This window comes from Chenopodium album, chromosome 5 (genome assembly GCF_948465745.1).
Source record: "Chenopodium album chromosome 5, dcCheAlbu1.1, whole genome shotgun sequence".
Classification (NCBI taxonomy): Eukaryota; Viridiplantae; Streptophyta; class Magnoliopsida; order Caryophyllales; family Amaranthaceae; genus Chenopodium; species Chenopodium album.
In genome coordinates, this window is record NC_137838.1 from 61,436,233 (window position 1) to 61,455,839 (window position 19,607).

The window sequence follows — 19,607 nt, forward strand, 5'->3', positions numbered from 1 at the left end:
AATTAATTTTAGGTCACATTCAGTTACATTTGTTGATATTTCAGCTCACATTGTTTATCAATTTGTGTCGATAATGTTTTACTTTGTTTTTTCATTGATTTTAGTTTTATTTTCGTTTTTTTTAGTAGTTATCAAGTTGATTTTGCTTATTTTCGTTATTGTCCAGTTTTTTCGTTTTTTTTGGAAACCTAGAAATCACTGATAATTTGTGCTATTATGTTGATTTTAGTTTGATTTTAGGTATTTTAATTATTTTGTGTATTTTAATTTGATTTTCGGTTTACTTTAGTTCTCAATTATGTTTTATTTTCTGGTTTATCTTATTTTTTGTTTGATTATAGCTTTATTTGAGTAATTATTAGTTGATTTTAGTTTTAATTTTGCTTCATATGAGTAATTATCTTACATTTTCTTTGTTTTTTTGGGAAACCTAGAAGTAATTGCTATGGATTCTGCAAATGTTCCTCAAGAAAATACAATGTATGTGTTTCTGCTCATTTTATTTTTATTATTTGAGTTATTATTATTTTTGTTGTTGTTGTAGATTAGTTGATGAGTTGTATTACTTGTATGGGAGTTCTTGTAGATTAGTTGATAACTTGTTCATTTTATGTTTTGTTGTTCATTTATGAAATATTAGCTTTTTAATTGACAGTTACAAGCAATAAAAAGTTGTGGATTATGTTGGGAAGTAATTTTCAATAAATCTAAAACTGCCACAGGTTAATACTTGTATGTGAAAGCAAATAGGAAAAAAAAAACAGTTTAAGATGGGAGTACAGGGCTCTCATCTCTTTTGTTTGTCTTAGAAATTCTCACAATCAAAATTCCCTGTGCAATGTTATTACTATCGTCACCACAAAGCTACCAACTTCGTCGTGTACTTAGTTCGGCTTTTCACATCAGAAGCCAAGAAGCTGATAGTTTGAAGGCGTTTTACTGTTCCGCTTTTCACATCAGAAGCCTAGAAGTTAGTTCATTATGTTGCACATCAAGTCTTAAAGTAGATATCAGTGAGAAAGAATTTGAGTTTAAAAACAAGTTCTCTAACTTCTTCACAACTTTGAAAGTAGTTGATAACTTGTTCATTTTATGTTTTGTTGTTCATTTTAGCACTAAATATTTGCTCATTTAACAAATGAGCATTTAACTATTTGCTCATTTGAGAAATGAGCAATTAACTATTTGCTCATTTGAGAAATGAGCATTTAAGTTTTTGTTCATTTTGTTAAATTAGTAGCTAAGTATTTGCTCATTTGACATCAAGGATACCTATTTTGTTGAGCAGGACTTCTGTTGAGACAGATTTTGCTGTTAATGTTGGTGAGCAAGATGCAGCAGGGGCAGGACAGTTAAGAGTTATTGGTGGTGACCAAGATGCAGCAGGGGCAACACAGTTAAGAGTTGGAGGTGACCAAGATGCAGCAGGGGCATCACAGTTAGGAGTTGTTGGTGGTGACGAAGATGCAGCAGGGCCAGCACAATTAGGAGTTGTTGGTCGTTCTACACAGCCACAATATAAAGAAATGAGTTTCAAGACAGGATCTTCTAATGACAAAGGAAAAATGGTTTTAAAGGACACATTAAAGAAAGAAAAACATATGATTAATGTAGTGGAGATGAAATCCAGCAATGAATTGCAAAGTGGGATCCTAGTTTGAAGAAAAATAATGTAAGTCTTTCAGATTAGTCTCATTAATAATAAGATGTTTTGGCCTATTTGCTTACTTGTTCATTTCATAAATAAACAAAGAAATGTTTGCTCATTTCACAAATGAGCAACTAATTCTTTGCTCATTTAAGAAATGAGCAAGTAACTTTTTGATTATTTGCTAAATGAGCAAAAAATTACTTGCTCATTTATCAAATGAGCAAAGAAATGTTTGCTCATTTGACAAATGAGCAAGGATTTACTTGTCCATTTCATAAATGAACAAAGAAATGTTTGCTCATTTCACAAATGAGCAACTAATTCTTTGCTCATTTAAGAAATGAGCAATTAACTTTTTGATTATTTGCTAAATGAGCAAGAAATTACTTGCTCATTTATCAAAAGAGCAAAGAAATGTTTGCTCATTTGACAAATGAGCAAGGATTTACTTGTTCATTTCATAAATGAGCAAGGATTCCTATCAAATGTTTACTTTAATTTTGAGGTATATGGTCCATTAATCTAGCAATACCGTAGGCCATTGCCTTACAAGTTACAACTGCAACTTGTGGTGTTACTTTTACATGTTTGCTCATGTTATTGAAATCTCCTTAATTGTATAGGGTTTGATTATGTTATTTGTTTTGCAGCTGATAATCTTGGCTAAACTTCGTGAAAAGTACACCCTGGGAATAATTACAAGTGAAGTGAACACTATTCAATCTATTAAAGAAATTGCTTAGAAGAAGAAAAAGCAAAGTAAAGTTTCTGTTGCTGACAAAGATGAAAATGCTGAAAAAGAAGAGCCTGAAGAAGAAAAAGTTCAAGGAAGAAAGAGCAAAAGACTGAAGAAAGCTGAATGTTAGGGAATTAAATAGTTAGTAGTGATGATTTGTCTTTTTTGGTTTAGGGAATTGGGTAAATTAAGATTTTATCTACTTTTAAGTAGTCTTTGAATGATGTAAAACTGATTTATAAACATATTTTACCAACAAAAGCCTACCCTTTTTTACTATAGTGATGATTATATTTGAATTAAAATTCAATCTTTTATTTGTTTTTACTTCACATACCATGTTATATACAGCCAGTGTTCATTTGAAATATTCGTTCATTTGTTAAATGAGCAAACAAATGTTTGCTCATTAAATGATAGATCAATGAATTCTTGCTCATTTGATAAATGTTCAAAGAATTTCTTGCTCATTTGATAAATGAGTAAAGAAATGTTTGCTCATTTCACAAATGAGCAACTATTTTTGCTCATTTAAGAAATGAGCTTTTACCTTTTTGATTATTTGCTAAATGAGCAAGGAATTACTTGCTCATTTGATGATTGAGAAAAGATATGTTTTCTCATTTGACCCGAGGAGAGCTGATTTTGGACTGGGAGATGAAACAGGAGTGCAATTGTTCCAAGTTCATATAATAGCTAATTTGCTCACTTGCCAAATGAGCAAATAATTATTTGCTCATTTGACAAAATGAGTAGTTAACTATTTGCTCATTTGATAAATGAGCAAGGAATTATTGCTCATTTGAGAAATGAACAAATATTTAGTCACTCATTTGAATATGTTCTATTTTCAATTCAACAATATTGCAAAGCATTAAACTATGATTAGTACAAAATTAATAATATATTATTAAATATAAAAATTCAACAAAATCTTATATGTATATAAAAGTACCATTACACTTTTTTTGGACAATTTCTAATATCATGATGACTCAATTCACCACAACCTCTACATAATCTCTTCTTTTTTTTGTTTTGTTCTACAGCCTTTTCTTTTTCTCCCTTAAGCCTTTTTGCACTTCTACCTCTTGTTTCAACATTTGACACATCAATCTCAGTCGCTTTCTTTTTTGAAGTCTCTTCATTTGATACATGAACTCCAGTCCCTTTATTCTTTGAAACTTTAGGAGGTTTGACAATTATTTCAGTTGGCACACTAGCTCCAATCAATAGCTCAATGTCTTGCTCTTTGTTTTTTGCACTTCCAGCTGTTGTTTCATTATTTCTTGCAATCCTCTTTGCTTCCAAATCATTTCTTATTCCTTGAAGATTTATCACAAGGTCTTGAATATCTTCATCTTTGCCTTCTGCCAAACTTACACAAGTGTGTATCTCTGACCATAAATCATTTAACAATTTTTTCTTGTCTATTATATTAGCACATTGCTCCAACAGGTTTCCTCCCAAGTCAAAAATTGGTTTCTTTAATGCCATAGTAGTCCACCTATGTAGCATATACTGTTTGGGAATGGTTTCAAACCTTTTTGCTTTCCAAACCCAAATCATATGTCTACATGGAATTCCTTGCCTATAAAATAGCTTACAAGAACATGTGGTGTCATCGTTAGTTGGATTAAACACAACATCAAATGTTCTAGTCCGATTTCCTTCACTTACTGTTGCAACTTCCAATTCATTTTCTTTCTTCAATTCATCAACACCACAAGAAAAACAAGCAATTTCAACCTTGTATTGAAATTCATAAAAGACAGAGTTAGTATATAAATGTAAGGCATGCTTTTCTATCCCTAGTGGTGTTTTACACTCAGGATATTTGTGCTTTGAATCATTATCATTCTGACCTTGAGTGTGTCTCTGGGCATCAATTGCAGCTTCATATCTCAAGTAAAACTCAACAAGTGACACATGAGGATTGATAAAGGAGCAGAAAAAGTTGTTTTCACTTTCGGATCTTGATGTTGTACGCATTATTCCTCCAAGGAACACATCTCTGAAATAGGCCGGAATCCACTTGTCTCTTATCTTGTACATATAACCTAACCACTCATGTTGTTCCAAGTGGTATTCAATCATCACCTTGTTCCACCTTTCTTCAAACTCAGCGGGTTCAATTTCAAGGTGCCACACGCAAGCACATAATTTTTTAGGAAACCAGTTTCTTCTTGCATGATTGATTTCTCCACCTTATCTGGTAACTTTTTCATTATGTGCCACATACAGAACCGATGTTCAGTCTTCTTAAACACACTTCTAACAACAATTTTCATTGCTGGATCCTGATATGTGATCATACAATTAGGTTCCTTCCCACCCATTGCCTTGAGGAATGATCTGAACATCCATTCAAATGACACGATATCTTCCTTTGCTATGAAACCAGCAGCAAAATTAATGCAATTCTTATGATGGTCAACCCCTGTAAATGGAGTAAACACCATGTTGTACCTGTTTACACATACAAAATAAAGTTTAAATGAGCAAATAATTTAATACTCATTTGAAAAATTATCAAATAATCGATTGCTCATTTGTCAAATGAGCAAATAACTCAATGCTTATTTGTGAAATAAGCAAACAATTCTTTGCTCTTTTGTCAAATGTGCAAATAATTGAATGCTCATTTGTCACATGAGCAAATAACTCAATGCTCATTTGTAAAATGAGCAAACAATTCAATGCTCATTTGTTAAATGAGTAAATAATTCAATGCTCATTTGTCAAATGAACATGCAATTCAATGCCCATATACATACTCTTATCAAAGAATATTAGACTTATGGGGATATTCAATTTTCACATAGAAGTAATGAGAAATTAAACTAATTTTATTTAAAACAAAGTCATTAATTTTAGCCATAGCTAGTAATAACACATAAATGAATTACCTATTGGTTTGGTATGTGGTATCAAAGGATACCATATCACCAAATAGAGCATAACTCTTTTTACAAAGGGGGTCTGCCCACAATGCTCTACAAAGGCAATAATCTTCATCCATCTCAAAATCAAAGAAAAAAGCGCTCCACGTTAGCTTTTTGTTGGTAAAGTTATCCACGAACATTTGAGCATCGCTTCCTTGAATGTATGCTTTTAAATCTCTATGAAATTTTTTGAAATCTTCCTTAGATGCACCAATGTTTTCATATCCTACAACAATTTCCTTCATCATTCGAAAAGTTGTAACGGGACCAATATTCACCTATTTAAAGAACAAAACAGTTTGTCACATGAGCAAATAATTCAATGCTCATTTTTAAAATGAGCAAACAATTCAATGCTCATTTGTCAAATGAGAAAAAAATTATTTGCCCATTTGTCAAATGAGCAAACAACTTTTATTAGAACATACAGAGAATTCATGAAACATAAGAGAATTTGAAACATAAGAGAATTCATGAAACAATTCAATGCACGTTTGGCAAATGAGCAAAAAATTATTTGCTCATTTGTCAGATGAGCAAACAACTTTTATTAGAACATACATAGAATTCATGAAACATAAGAGAATTTGAAAGTGTTACCTTAGAATTATTCACAATTATTTTTTTGTGTAAAATGTTCATTTTCCTTCCTTCTTTTTGGAATAGATTGCAGCTATGTGTATAAAGTGCATGAGTATGTCCATCATGAAATTTTGTCACTATGAATGTGTTATCATCACAATGCTTTAGGACAATATGTGCCTTGCACCCAACACGAGTAACGAGTCTCTTCCTTTTGATTGAAGCTTTTTCTTCATTGTTTTCCCCTTCCTTGTTATTTAAATCTTTTTCTACAGTAGTCTTTCTTTTCTCTTTGTATCCTTCCTTATTGCAAAAGATATACTGATATTTCAATTCTTTGCTTCTTCTTTTGTCTTTTAGTTGTAGACTTCCTTGTATTGAAACCAGAAGCAAATGCATAGCCTTTATAAAATTCAAGGCCCTCTTCAAGATTATTAAACTTCATCCCTATAGTTGGTTTCAACTCATTGGGGCATATTGGATGCCATTCTTTTGTTCCTCTAGGAGTGATAAAAGGTGCTACTTTAGGAGAAACTACTATATTGTAGGAGTAGTTGGCACATTTGTGATGGTACTTGATTTACTCTCAACTTGTTCGTTGTTGCTCATCATTTGTGAATATGCACCTTTTTAAACACACACACACACACATACACTCTCAATAATTAGAACTGAAATCAGATTCTTAAAAAAACTTACACACACAGAGACATAGATACACACTTACACACACACACACACATACACACAGACACACACACACAATAATTTCATAATCTATAATTAGAACTGAAATCAGTTTCTGAAATCAGAATTGCAAGCAGAAAGAGGAGGGGGCAGGGGGGATAGGTTTGCTCATTTGTCAAATGAACATGCAATTCAATGCCCACATATATAAACTCTTACACTCAATCACACTCACACTCACACTCACACTCACACTCACACTCACACTCACACTCACACTCACACACAGACACACTGTTACACTCACTCACACACACACTCACACTCACACTCACACTCACACACAGACACACTGTTACACTCACTCACACACACACTCACTCACACACACACACACACACACATACATACACAATTCTGTATACTTAGTGATTTTACCCGAAACACTGAGTACTTATAGATCCTTGAATTACTTATGAATGTCATTAATATTTGCTCATTTTAATTGTAGTTACCTCATTTTAAATGTTCTATTATACATATTTAGGTTTGCTCATTTTAATTTATTTGCTCATTTTGAATTTGATTGAAAATAAGAACATAATAACAACATTCAATTGAAAATAAATACCTACTAACAACATAAATAATTGATTCAATCACTATCAAGTTTAATCTGATATTATTAAAATCTCTATCAAATTAATCAAACCTAAATAATTGATTCAATTCAATCAAATAATTGATGCAATTAAACATTCAATTCGATTAATGTAATTCGAAAATTAACATGTAATTCAATTCGAAAATTAACATGCAATTCCAAATTTTTCAGAGATGTAAAATCAAAATATTTTGAACATTCAGATTAACATGCAATTCAAAATTAAAATTACGAACAAACCTCAATGATGGATGAAATTGCGACCGTTGAAATTTGCAAAAAGAAACCGTTGAAAATTGCAGAAAGAAACCGTTGAAATTTGCCGAAAGAAGAGCATACTCAGTGAATCGCCATTGATAAGTAAATCGCCATTGATGAGCTTTGATTTGCAGACAGAATAGAGGAGAGAGATAAATTAGATGCTGAAAGTTAGTTTGTTAGGCAGGCTTATAATCTCAGCGGTTGGATTTCATCTAATCTAGCGGCTGAGATTTGTTCTCACATAAGGTGTGGGTTCTCACATAAAGGGTGGTTCTCACCGGATCCCGACCCTATATATATTCGTATTTCATCAAAGAATTTGAGCAAAGAACAAATATAGCTTGCACCATAGAATGATGCTAGGCGCAGAACAAATCTGAACTTTGGTTGGGTATCTGTGTTAGTTGATTTTTTAATTTAAATAAGGCTCCTACAAGTATATGTATGTGATCTCACATTCTCACCTTCACAGAAAAGGTGAATAAGCTTAATTATACAATGGCAACATTTTGGAATATTGAATTTTTTTTTCTTCAGCATTACCATATATTCTTACTATTTAATACTTTCTTTGTTTTTATTTAATTGCAACATACCCATTTGACACGCATGTTAAGAAAGATATAAGACTAGATCAACGGATAAATTAATTTACAAAATTTTAACACCTATAAGAAGAAAGGGGTAAGTTGCTACGATTTAAATTTCATACCTTAATTCATTCGTTTACCTAGTTTAATAACCTCATCGATAAGCGTGATAAATGGTGTGTTGCAAGTATATATATAATTACTACCAATTCTTCGCAAACACGCACATAAAATTTTCTATCATTGTTATTAGTTATTCAACTTATATTGTCAACGTTATTGTGTAAAATGTAACTTTGCCAAGTGATTCTTTAGTTTTTTCATGTGTGACATTAATAATACTACGAAATATTAAATGAATACTTGTATGATATATAAAATCGCATTGTTTACACAAATTTCGAGTCTAAATAAATAAAGACGGGAAATAAAGTAACAAATGAATTTATATTAATATGTGATTTTTGGGTACAATCTCTGTATAAAAGTTTATAATAAAATAAACTAAGTCCTCTGATTCTGTTCCTGTAGGGAATATTTCAAGCGTTAATCCCTATAGCTTGAACTCCACTGTGATCATACACTAAAGTACGGTGGCGTCCAAAGGGAAAGAAGATAGAGCAAAAGAGTCGCCAACAAGTTTTTTAGGAACTTGTAAACCGTTCACGAGGTGAAGGTTACATCCCTTAACGATCCAAGAGATCGTTAACTCCAATAGGTCTTAAACCATGATTGGTAGTTCGGGGATGAAGGTACAAATCCAACCTAAAAGAGATTGAACCTGCCCTAATAATAGGCCTCTACTTTATTCAATTCTAATCCTATTCATGTGTGCTTTCTGACTAACATGCAATCAATAGGATTAACCCTAAACCTGTTTATCTATGTTGGTTGAATAATGATAAGTGACTTTTATGTCACTTTTAGGGTGTTTATTGAGTCGTATTCTGGCTTATTTTCCAATAATGTCACCTTTTTATCCTTTATTTCTATTATTTTCTTATTCTCGTCTTTTATCTTTTTGTTTTGAGTATTTTAGTAGTTTTTAATAGTTTTTAGCTTATTTTCTTAATTTATTTAAATTATCTTATTTTCTATGTTTATATTTTAAGTTTTTAGTTCTTGTTTTCTAATAAGTTCCTAGTTTATCTCATTTTCTTATTTTATTTTCATGTCTGTTTTCTTTATTTTATTTAATTTCTTTTGATTTTATTTTCAAGTTATTTTATTTTATTTTTTTCTTTATTTTATTTTTTTTTATCTCGTGGTAATACTCTCGTGTTTCTGGTTGTAGGTGTTCCGGGTTTCAAAGTCATATTCTTGTTCGGGGTCCGAGGTTTGAGGCAAATGCACAATGCCAAGCTGCTGCCCTCTTGTTAGCAGATTATCAGACACCACTCTCCCTCCTTATCCTTCACCACACCAGTCACGCACCACTCACTCCCCTGCTCCCCTCAACAACACCAACTGCAACAGCAACAAACACACCACCTCCAATCACCTACCCCCTGCTTCCTCATGCAAACCCCAACACCTCCAACCACCACGCAACTCCCCTGTTTCTACCAGCCGCCACTAATCTCCGCACCTCCAACCACCTACCATGCACTCCCACCAATCTCAGCCTTCACAGCCACCATTAACCCCTGCTCCAGTTCATCTTCTCACCTTCACGCAACAACAACCACCGAAACCATCATCAATCATCAAACCACGTCACGCATTCCCACACCTCCAACCACCAGCCACCGCATCTCACACCCCAAAATTCGCACCTTCCTCACCCGATACACCACCACACAGCGCCAACAACAAAAGAAGCCAACAAACCGCAAATTCACCTCAAATCAGCCCCAATTCAGAGCAAATAGTAAATCAATCGAGTTCGGGCAAACCCATTGAAGAGTTCGGTCGAAGTAAAAGGGCGAAAACAATCAGAATCATTCGAACTTTTCTGATTTTTAGAGGTGTGGTCGAACACACCCATGGTTCGATCGAACCAGCCCATAGTTCGGCCGCACCTACTTTCGGTCCGATCGAACCACCTCACGAGCTTCGCGCATGATCTTTAATAAGATCGATTTGATGATGATTGAAGGTGAAGCTTTCCAGCCATTGATTAATTGCGATGATGATTATGCGTGGTGAGGGTTTTCAGGAGAGCAACCACGAAAGGAAGAAGAGGATGGGCTGATGGGGGGATTTATTGGTTTTATTAATTTCATTTTCTTTTATTTTTATTTTCTTTTCTTAATCCTTTTTATTTCTTTCCCTTTTCTTATTTCTTTCTTTATTTTATTTTTCCCCTTTTATTTTTCCTATTTTTCCTAAGTTGTTTAAATACCCATTTTTGGGGGAAAAAATCCATCTATGGTTTTAATTTTCTTAATTAGTTTAGGAGAGCTTCTCTCTCTTAGGGTTAGATTAGATAATTTTTAGTGAGAGAAAATAGATTATGGCTCAATTTTCTTCCAAGATTCAATTTGGCTCAAGTTTTAATCTTCCATCAATCAAGCAAGTATCCAAGTTTTCATCTTTCTTTAATCATTTCTTTAGTAATCTCTTCTCCTTTCCTTTAATATTATTTATTTGTTTTATTGTTACTTATTTTTGTCAATCTTATTAGTTTATCTTGTTATTATTGATTTCAATCATGTTTTGTTTTGAGTTTCTTGAGTTTATTTCTAGTTTTGATATTATGTTTAATCTCCCTTCTCTAGGCTAAACTTTTAGCTAGGGGAAGGGGGTGGAAGATATGATTTGATATTGGATGAATGATGATGGTTGGATTGAACTTATGCCATATATTGATGAAAGACATGATTTTTATTAGCTTGGGATTATTGTTGCACTCTATTTGATGTTTTCTAGTTTAAATGCATGAAAGTGATTTGAACTAGATTAGGATCACCTCTATTTTAATGATTGCATGAGAATGAGTTATTAAAGTGGAGTTTTTATGGATTGTGCTTCTTTATTCTCTTGATTTGATTGTAACTAATAGGATGCATGAGAATGATCCTTATTAGGGGAGATCTCTTTCATTGATTTGCCTAGACTATTGCATGAGAATGAATTGTTTAGGTAGAACCTTGTGTTCTTTGGCATATGTTTCATGATAATCACCATTATTCTCCTCTTTCTAATCATATTGGACACCCCCGTATCCCTAGCGTCATTTTCTATTGATTTTAATCATCATTTTCTTGCTTACTTGTAGTTTTAGTGTTCTACTCAACAAAACCAACAAAACAATCCCCTTTTCACTCTTGCATTAGTGATATTTGATGTTGAATTAGCGTGCTTCCCTAGTGGTTCAACCCTTTACTTGCCACTAACTAGTTTAGTGTAGGTTTAGGTATTATAAATGATTAATTTGGTTAGGGTGGTAGCATAACGACCTATCTTATCCCGATCAAATTTTGGCGCCGTTGCCGGGTAAGCGGTTTGTTTAGCATCTAGTTTTGCTATTGTTAGAGTCATTTTATTTGCTTTCCTTTCTTTTATTTTGCTTTTTTAATCCTACTTGTCATTGCTAATCATGTGCTTAGCTTTGTTGTATTCAAATTGAGATATGGCAAGACAAGAGGATGACCTTCTTTTTAGGGAGTTTGGAAACCCGGAAATCTATGAGCTCACGAGTGGTATACTTCTCCCGACCACCGAGACTAATTTTACAATCCATCCACAATATGCTAGGATGGTGCAAATTGAGCAATATTATAATATATCATTGGAAAGATAATTTCAAGATATATCCAACCATATAAGATTTGGATAAGGATTATGAGTCACGAAAATAAAATCTGAATATATTCCACTTCGTACAAAACAAGGATTCTCAAAAGGAGTAGTTTTGTTCAATTTCAAACTCTTTAAAACATAATTATCAATCCTAACTCCATTAGGATTTAAGAGAACCTTCTAGAATATTCTAGAAGACTATAATCAATCCTAATAGCTTTAGGAATGATAATTAATAATAGGACCTCCTCTAGATCATTGGGCCGCATATAAAAACCAAATCGGGCCCAGTTTAGTATTGTGGCCATAACTTCCTCATTATTCATCGGAATTGGGCTTATAATATATCGTTGGAAAGGTCTTTTCAAACCCCATCCAACTACACCATTATTGGACCCTTATCATGGACCAAACTAAACTAGAATGCACGTTTTTCAAAAATAAGGTAAGAGAAGATATATTTTCAAAAACAAAAAGAAGAGATATTTTAATAAAAACATCCTCATCACTAGACTTTTCACACTTTCGCTTTATTCGATAATCAAATGACGTGAAAGGTATTCATCACTGGGTTTGGTTTTGGGGAGACACAAATGGGTGTCTACAGAAGCCCCCACTTTGACTGAGTTTGGAGAAACGCAAGTTTTGAAAACGAAAGTCAAAGTATCGATAGGAACGGAGAATGATTTAGAACGTTCTGCGATCCTAAATCATTCTTGTAACGCCGATACCTGCAAACTAGCGTCAGTTAAACAAATAAAAGAGTGAAGAAACGCGTATCTTGCACCGTCGAGCACACGTCTCTGGGGGTAATTGATTGTTGCATTTTTCTGTTGTGACAACCTTCCACAAGCTAGGGAACGCCATCTTGCTGTTTTGATGTTCACTCGTCTTTGAACAACAGAACCTTTTGGATATGTTCACGCGTCTGTGAACAAAGAGCTTCTTTTTTTAATATGTCCACGCGTCTCTGAACAATAGAGCTTGAAAGGATTGTCCACGCGTCTCTGAACAAAAGAGCTTGAAAGGATTGTCCACGCGTCTCTGAACAAAAGAGCTTGAAAGGATTGTCCACGCGTCTCTGAACAAAAGAGCTTGAATGTTTATTGCGATAATATTCCGAAGAAAAATTTTCGAAGACCAGATCTCTAAAGCTCGCTTGAACTTTGCTTCCGCTATGCTAGTACGTCGGCGGTTTGCTGCTTGTAAACTATTATATCGGTGCCTCTGCTGTTTATGAACCAGTATGTCGGTGTCTCTGTTATTTAGGAACCAGTACGTCGGTGGCTCTGCGATGAGCCAATGCTTAGGCGCTTTAAGCTAAGTGAGACGATCTTTCGTCAGGTCAATCACCTATTGCAATTGTTATCAAGCTGACTACTTGATCATGTCAAATTGCTTATAGGGGCTAACTGGCGTACCAAGGAACCCGAAATTGCTGAAAGAGGTTGAAATATACTGCTCTGAGTGGTTAAGCTCTATTGCCGTTGCAATGCCTCTGGCGCCGCGATTTGGCTCTGTCGCCAGACGCTGGGATCTAGCGCCAGGCGCTGAAATCTGTTGTCAGACGCTAGATGTTTTCGTCTGGCGCTGGAGTTGGGTCTTCCTTATTCTGCTCTTGTTGCCGCTGGAATGCACCTGTATTTATCTTTGACTATAGGACTTTGCTAATCTCTTTAATTATTTAGAGTTGACCTAATGTTTAATGTCGCTTGACTCATTGATTTGACATGACTCAAGGTATAAACTTGACTCGAGGATGACTCGACTCAAAGTGTTTGACACATGTGTTAGACTCAAATCAAGGTTATATGACACGACATGACTCAATGTGTACATGACTTGTGTGTGCATTGTAATGTGATCGTGCGACTCAAAAATGCCAAAAAAGCAAAACTTTTCCGTCATTTTTGTGGAGGGTATCGACTTTCTCCCGAAAAAGAAAGACACGAAAAAGAATCGAAGTGAAGTTTTTGAAGGCGCATGTTGAATGAGCTTAGTCAAATGTTGTTTCTCACAGTACAAGGATTATAACGTCTTAGACTATCCTAGTTGACTCGATAATGAAAGTATTTAGATAACTTAGGCACGGAGGCTAAGCACTTCATACTTCGTGATGCAATAACGTTTATGATTGATGAGTGATGTTGATATGACAAGGCATGCTTCAACGGTGTGTTAAGATTCCATGACAAAGGGTTCCTAAGGGAAGGTATATTTGGTCATGTATGTGTGATGTGTGTGATAATGACACTAAAGTTAGGCCGCAAGGGCTAAGTGTTTGGAAAGATATTATTTTTAGAAGAATCAAATAATGGTGACTCATAGGCTAGGTAGGCTAATGATGTAGGGATCAAGCCCCCAAGTCTAGCTCTAAGTAAATAGGGATGAGCATAGGAGATCCCTTGATATGATTATGGTGTGTGAATGTGAATATGAATGCATGTTTATTACGGTCGCACCTCGATGTGAGGTTGCCTACGTATCCGTTAGGAATCAGGCCGAACGTAGCTCTATCCAAACCTCGCACGAGTATGTGTATACCTCAAAAAGGTCTTTTTAAGGGTTGCTACGTGGTTAGGCTAAAGACTTGAAGAAGAAGGGGATAAAGGCTCAAGACCCTCAATAAGCCCCCAAGGTGTGCAACCTTGCTGATGTGTCCATTTTATATAGTATTTTACCCCCGTCCCTCGGTCATAATTAGTAGTTTTTTTGGCTCTTTAGAGCCACTTTTATTACTAATTGGTGTTTTCCAGTGTTTTCGTAGATTTGGTTGACTTTTGTAGGGATTTATGCTTTTGGAGTATTTTCCCGAGATATTTTGGAGCAATCGCGAACATTGGAGAAGCACGACCAGAGTTTATAGCCCAGGGCCGGTTAGAGACATCGAACTGGTGATTAAGGGCTCGGTATAGGTGATACCGGGGCATTTGGACCGAGTATTCAAGACCCAAAGAGGAAACCCAGATTGGCCCAAAAAATTGGAGCCCAATCGAAGTCCAAATAGTGGCCCAAATGAGCCGCCCGGCCAAAGAGGCTGGCGCTCGGAGGCGCGCCCGGTCGGGCGGGAGAAGCTATGGCTGGCGCCCGGTGTCGCGCCCGGCCGGGCGCGAGATTGTTATTAGAGACAAAAAGGCGCGCCCGATCGGGCGCATGTATTTTTAGGAGACGATTAGCGTAGTTTTAATTTGTTTTAATTTAGGATTTTGTACGGAGTATAAATACTCCTCCGTAATACGATTTTAGTATCTCTTCTTCTTCTCCTCTTTACTCTTTCTTTACTCTCTTAATTATTCTCTTAGAATTCCCTCTCTAAACCTTTGTTCTTAACTCTTCCATTAATTCCAGATTACTTTTTGGTAACAATTTCTTACCCTTTAACTTCAGTTATTTTATTTGCTTCCTTGATTATGCTTTTATTTATTTATTTGATTAGTTTAGTCATGATGATTTGTGAGTAGTTTAATTTCTAGGGTTTATGGGGATATAATAAATAATATGAAGGGGTAATTTATTGTTGTTAATTATCAATGCTAGATTAATTTCCTATTGATTGATTTAATGCTCTGTGACTAGATTAGGCCTATCTTTTATGCATGAGTTTGACAATATTGATTCAAGAATCGAGAGATGAGAATTAATGTTTAGGTCTAGTTTCAATAGGCAAGTTAATTTATAAATGGTTAAGTCAAGATTCGAGAGATGAGATTTAATACCGGTAGATTAATTCTGTGATTGTAATACGTAGCGAAAGCCCTTTACAATCTGGTTAATTGATGCATTGGTGATTGAATATTATTGATTATTGATATTGCATGATAATTTCCTATTGAATTGTTTTAATGTTTTACAATTGCGGCTTGTAAAAGTATAGCAATATTAAATTGATGAATCGAGCAGATGTTAATTTGATATTAAAGGCTATTTTCAATAAGGACTTAGATCTAGTAAATTACGAGAGCCTGTTAGATCTATGTTGATTAATAAATTGCGAGAGCCTGTTAATCATGTTATTTATGCAATGTCAATGATTGATTACTATGTTTTACCCTGAAGTATTATTTATTGGTGAACCTATGCCCTAGATCCTTTCATATATTGTTTTCTCCCTATTCGTATTCTTTGTAGTTTAGTTTCATACTCAAATATAAATATTGGTTACTTAGATAATTTAGATTATAATAATTAATTAGGAGTAAAAAGACTTGTTTCCCTGTGGAGATCGACCCTACTTCCCTATCTACTTTAGTTAGAGGATTTAGGTATTTACTTTTGATTAGGGGATACGACTTTACCCTGTCAAAATTTGGCGCCGTTGCCGGGGAAACGGTTTTATTTTTATTTCTGGTTGTTTTTGTAGTCTAGATTATTTCTCTTTTGTCTCAGAGAGCGTTAGTTCTCTGAGACAAATCTCATATTTGCTTCTAGTTTTTGTTTATGCCCAGGTGTTCCAGATCAGGTTATATCCCATTCGATCCTGAGATCGAACGTTCCTTCCATAGACAGAAAAATTTCTACAAGCAAATCCTGGCGGATTCTAGTGATAATAACAATAATCACCGCGATCCTCCAACTGATTCTAGCGATTTAGAGGCATCATCAGACACAGAATCAGAGATGACGGCTCCAAAGAAGCTTAGTGATTATTCACAACCAAAGCTTACGAATTTTCCACATCTCACCCCCACTCCGGCTCTTGATGGGGTTCAATTTGAAATTAAACCTCAATTTATAACGATGATAGAGAGGAAGCAATTCAGTGGAGCCAAGGGTGAAGACCCGAATCTTCACATTGCCGACTATTGTCAATATTGCAACACCATCAGGCAAGCCGGGGTCACTCAAGACCAAATCAGGGAGATTCTCTTTCCCTTCTCTTTAACTGGAAATGCTAAATTGTGGTTTAATGGCTTAAATAGAACTACACTTGGTATAACTGACTGGGAAACTCTTTTTTTGAATTTCTATAACAAGTATTATCTTGCAGAGAGAACAGCAGTACTACGGAGTGCGATTCAGAACTTTTCCCAAGAAGCCAATGAGTCTTTATATGAGGCCTTGGAGAGGTTCAAGGACTTACAAAGAGAATGCCCTCACCATAATTTAGCACAATGGCAGTTAATCCAAGCCTTTTATAACGGCATTGGAAATTCCTCTACAACAATTTTAGACTCTGCAGCTAGTGGGAGATTTATGAATCTTAATGTTGATGATGCAGGTCAGGTTATTGAAGATATGGCGATACACAATTCCCAATATGGGAATCCTAGAGGATTTGCTAACAAGGGGAAGCATAGTGTCGACTCTGTATCCTTTTTGCAAGCTCAACTGACCTCTATTTGCCAAAAATTAGATAATCTGAGTACTGCTAATGTAGCCAATGTTTCTGCGGTTAATAATAATTCTAATGAGGCTTTCTGTGAAAATTGTGGTATTGTAGGTCATTGGGAGCAGGATTGCAGGAGTTCCGTGGAGCAAGTTAATGCCTTCCAAGCTTATAGGCAGAATAACCCATACTCCAACACTTACAATCCTGGGTATCGGAATCATCCATACCTTTCCTACCGGAGCACTAATGTTCAAAATCCACCACCACAAGAACCACAGGCGCCACAACAACAACAGCAGAAATAATATCATCCCAATGCTAGCCAGAAGAATCAACCACAACAACCCTCCTCATCTTCCGACCCTTCTCTGGCGGAAATTAGAGCAATGTTGGTCAATATGCAAAAGCATATGGAGAGCAGAGATGCGACAATTGATCAAATTCTAGCGCATAATAAAATTGTAGATAATCAAATTGCGCAACTCTCCGCTACTCTACAAGCCCGCCAACAGGGAGCCTTACCGGCACAGCCTACAAGGCCTACGGATCAAGCATTTGCAATTACTCTAAGGAGTGGTTCGAACTATGAAGGGCCCTCTATGCCCAAAATTGATGAACCTGTTTTATCAAATAATGCTAATCTTGATTCCATTAAACCAAACAATGTAGTTGATAGCCCTGCCGGGCTAAAGGATAATACTAACATATCTAATTCCACATTGCAGGGTACAACTCCAGAGAAGGTGGCTACTCTAGACAAGAATAATAATGCTCCAAAGCCAATCATCAAACTTCCTTTCCCCAATCGTCAATTGAAGACAAACTTGGATAAGCAGTTTGGTAAGTTCCTGGAGGTGGTTAAAGATTTGAAGGTAACAGTTCCCTTTACTGAATTGATCACACAAATCCCCTCATATGCAAAATTTATGAAAGAAATTTTGACGAGAAAAAGGTCCATTAGTGAGGTAGAGACAGTAGCTTTCACTGCAGAGTGTAGTGTCGTACTTCAAAATAAGTCTCCACCTAAATTAAAAGATCCGGGTAGTTTTTCTATCCCTTGTCATATTGGCAATCTCTTGATTGATAATGCATTATGTGATTTGGGTGCTAGTGTTAGCGTCATGCCATTATCTGTGTGTTCCAAGTTGAATATGGGTAAGTTAAAAGCTACCAATATAACTCTACAAATGGCCGACCGTTCTTTCAAATACCCTTTAGGTGTTTTAGAGGATGTCCCCGTTAGAGTAGGTAAATTTTATATACCTATAGATTTTGTTGTTCTTGATATGGCTGAGGATATGCAAACCCCAATTATTTTGGGTAGACCATTCCTTAACACTGCAGGAGCAGTCATAGATGTAAGAAGTGGTAAGTTAACACTATCAGTAGGGGACGATAAAGTGGTCTTTAATCTGAATAATGCCCCTAAAAGCTCCATGACTGAGGAGAAATGTTTCAGTGTTAATGTGGTTGTAAATTATTCTAATAAGCCCCAAGCTCTTGAAAAAGATCCCTTGGAGGCGGTATCTTGTGTTGCATCCTTTTTAGATGAGATAGAAAAATGGCAGAAGGAAGTCGATGCAATAGAAAGAGCACTCTACAATGTTGGTCTTGGTTTCAAGGATGAACAAGTGGAACCGATCGAGCAAGTTGTGCGAATCGAGCCTACGGTAAGTGTTCCGCTAGATCGAGTTGCAAGTGTTGAACGCAATGACAATTTGAAGCAACATTCGATCGAAGAAGGGTTTTTAGTGCGTAGCATTGAAGATCCCCCAGTCCAAGTCAAGGAGGATCCACCAGATAAGGCGACTTGGCGTCCCACAGGTTATGTTAGGAAGCCGCATCGCAGCCTAAACATCGCTAGACCGGGTGAGAAACCACCCGATCAAGCGTTAGGCCAAGGGTCCTAGAAATTGTACTTGGTAAGAAGGTCGTGCGGGACCTAGATAAACCAGCGCTTTGCGGGAGGCAACCCGTATTTTTAATGTTTTTTAGTCTAGTTTTTCTTTTCTTTTTCTTATGAGAGGAGGGATGAGGGAATTTAATAAGTTTTATGAGTGTTTGTACAGGTTTGAAGGAAAAGAGTTAGCCAAATTTTGGAGAAAAGAAGAAAAATTAAGTTTGCCGATTTAGTCTCGGGCCCGACCGGGCGAAGCCCGCTCGATCGAGCGCGAGAGCAAGGGTCTGCAAATAAGAAATTTTGCCCGACCAGGCGCGAAACTTGACGTTTACGGACTAATTTGTCCGCCCGATCGGGCAAGCCTCGCCCGACCGGGCGCGAGAAGGGCGAAAATTTTGGACTAAAAATCGCCCGACCGGGCGCGAGAGGTTACGGATTATAGTAAATTCAGATCGCCCGATCGGGCGAAGGCCGCCCGACCGGGCGCGAGAACCAACCTCAAAATTTTATCAGATCGC

The 19,607-nt window shown here is 35.8% G+C and overlaps 1 non-coding gene across 1 annotated transcript; it reads right to left on the minus strand.

Annotated features, from left to right (window-relative positions):
- Window positions 1–16,858: 16,858 nt before the first annotated feature.
- LOC145633474 (small nucleolar RNA R71) lies at window positions 16,859–16,965 on the minus strand. Its single transcript, XR_014112798.1, has one exon. It is a non-coding gene; the product is annotated as a small nucleolar RNA R71 (small nucleolar RNA).
- Between the last annotated feature and the right edge of the window lie 2,642 nt (window positions 16,966–19,607).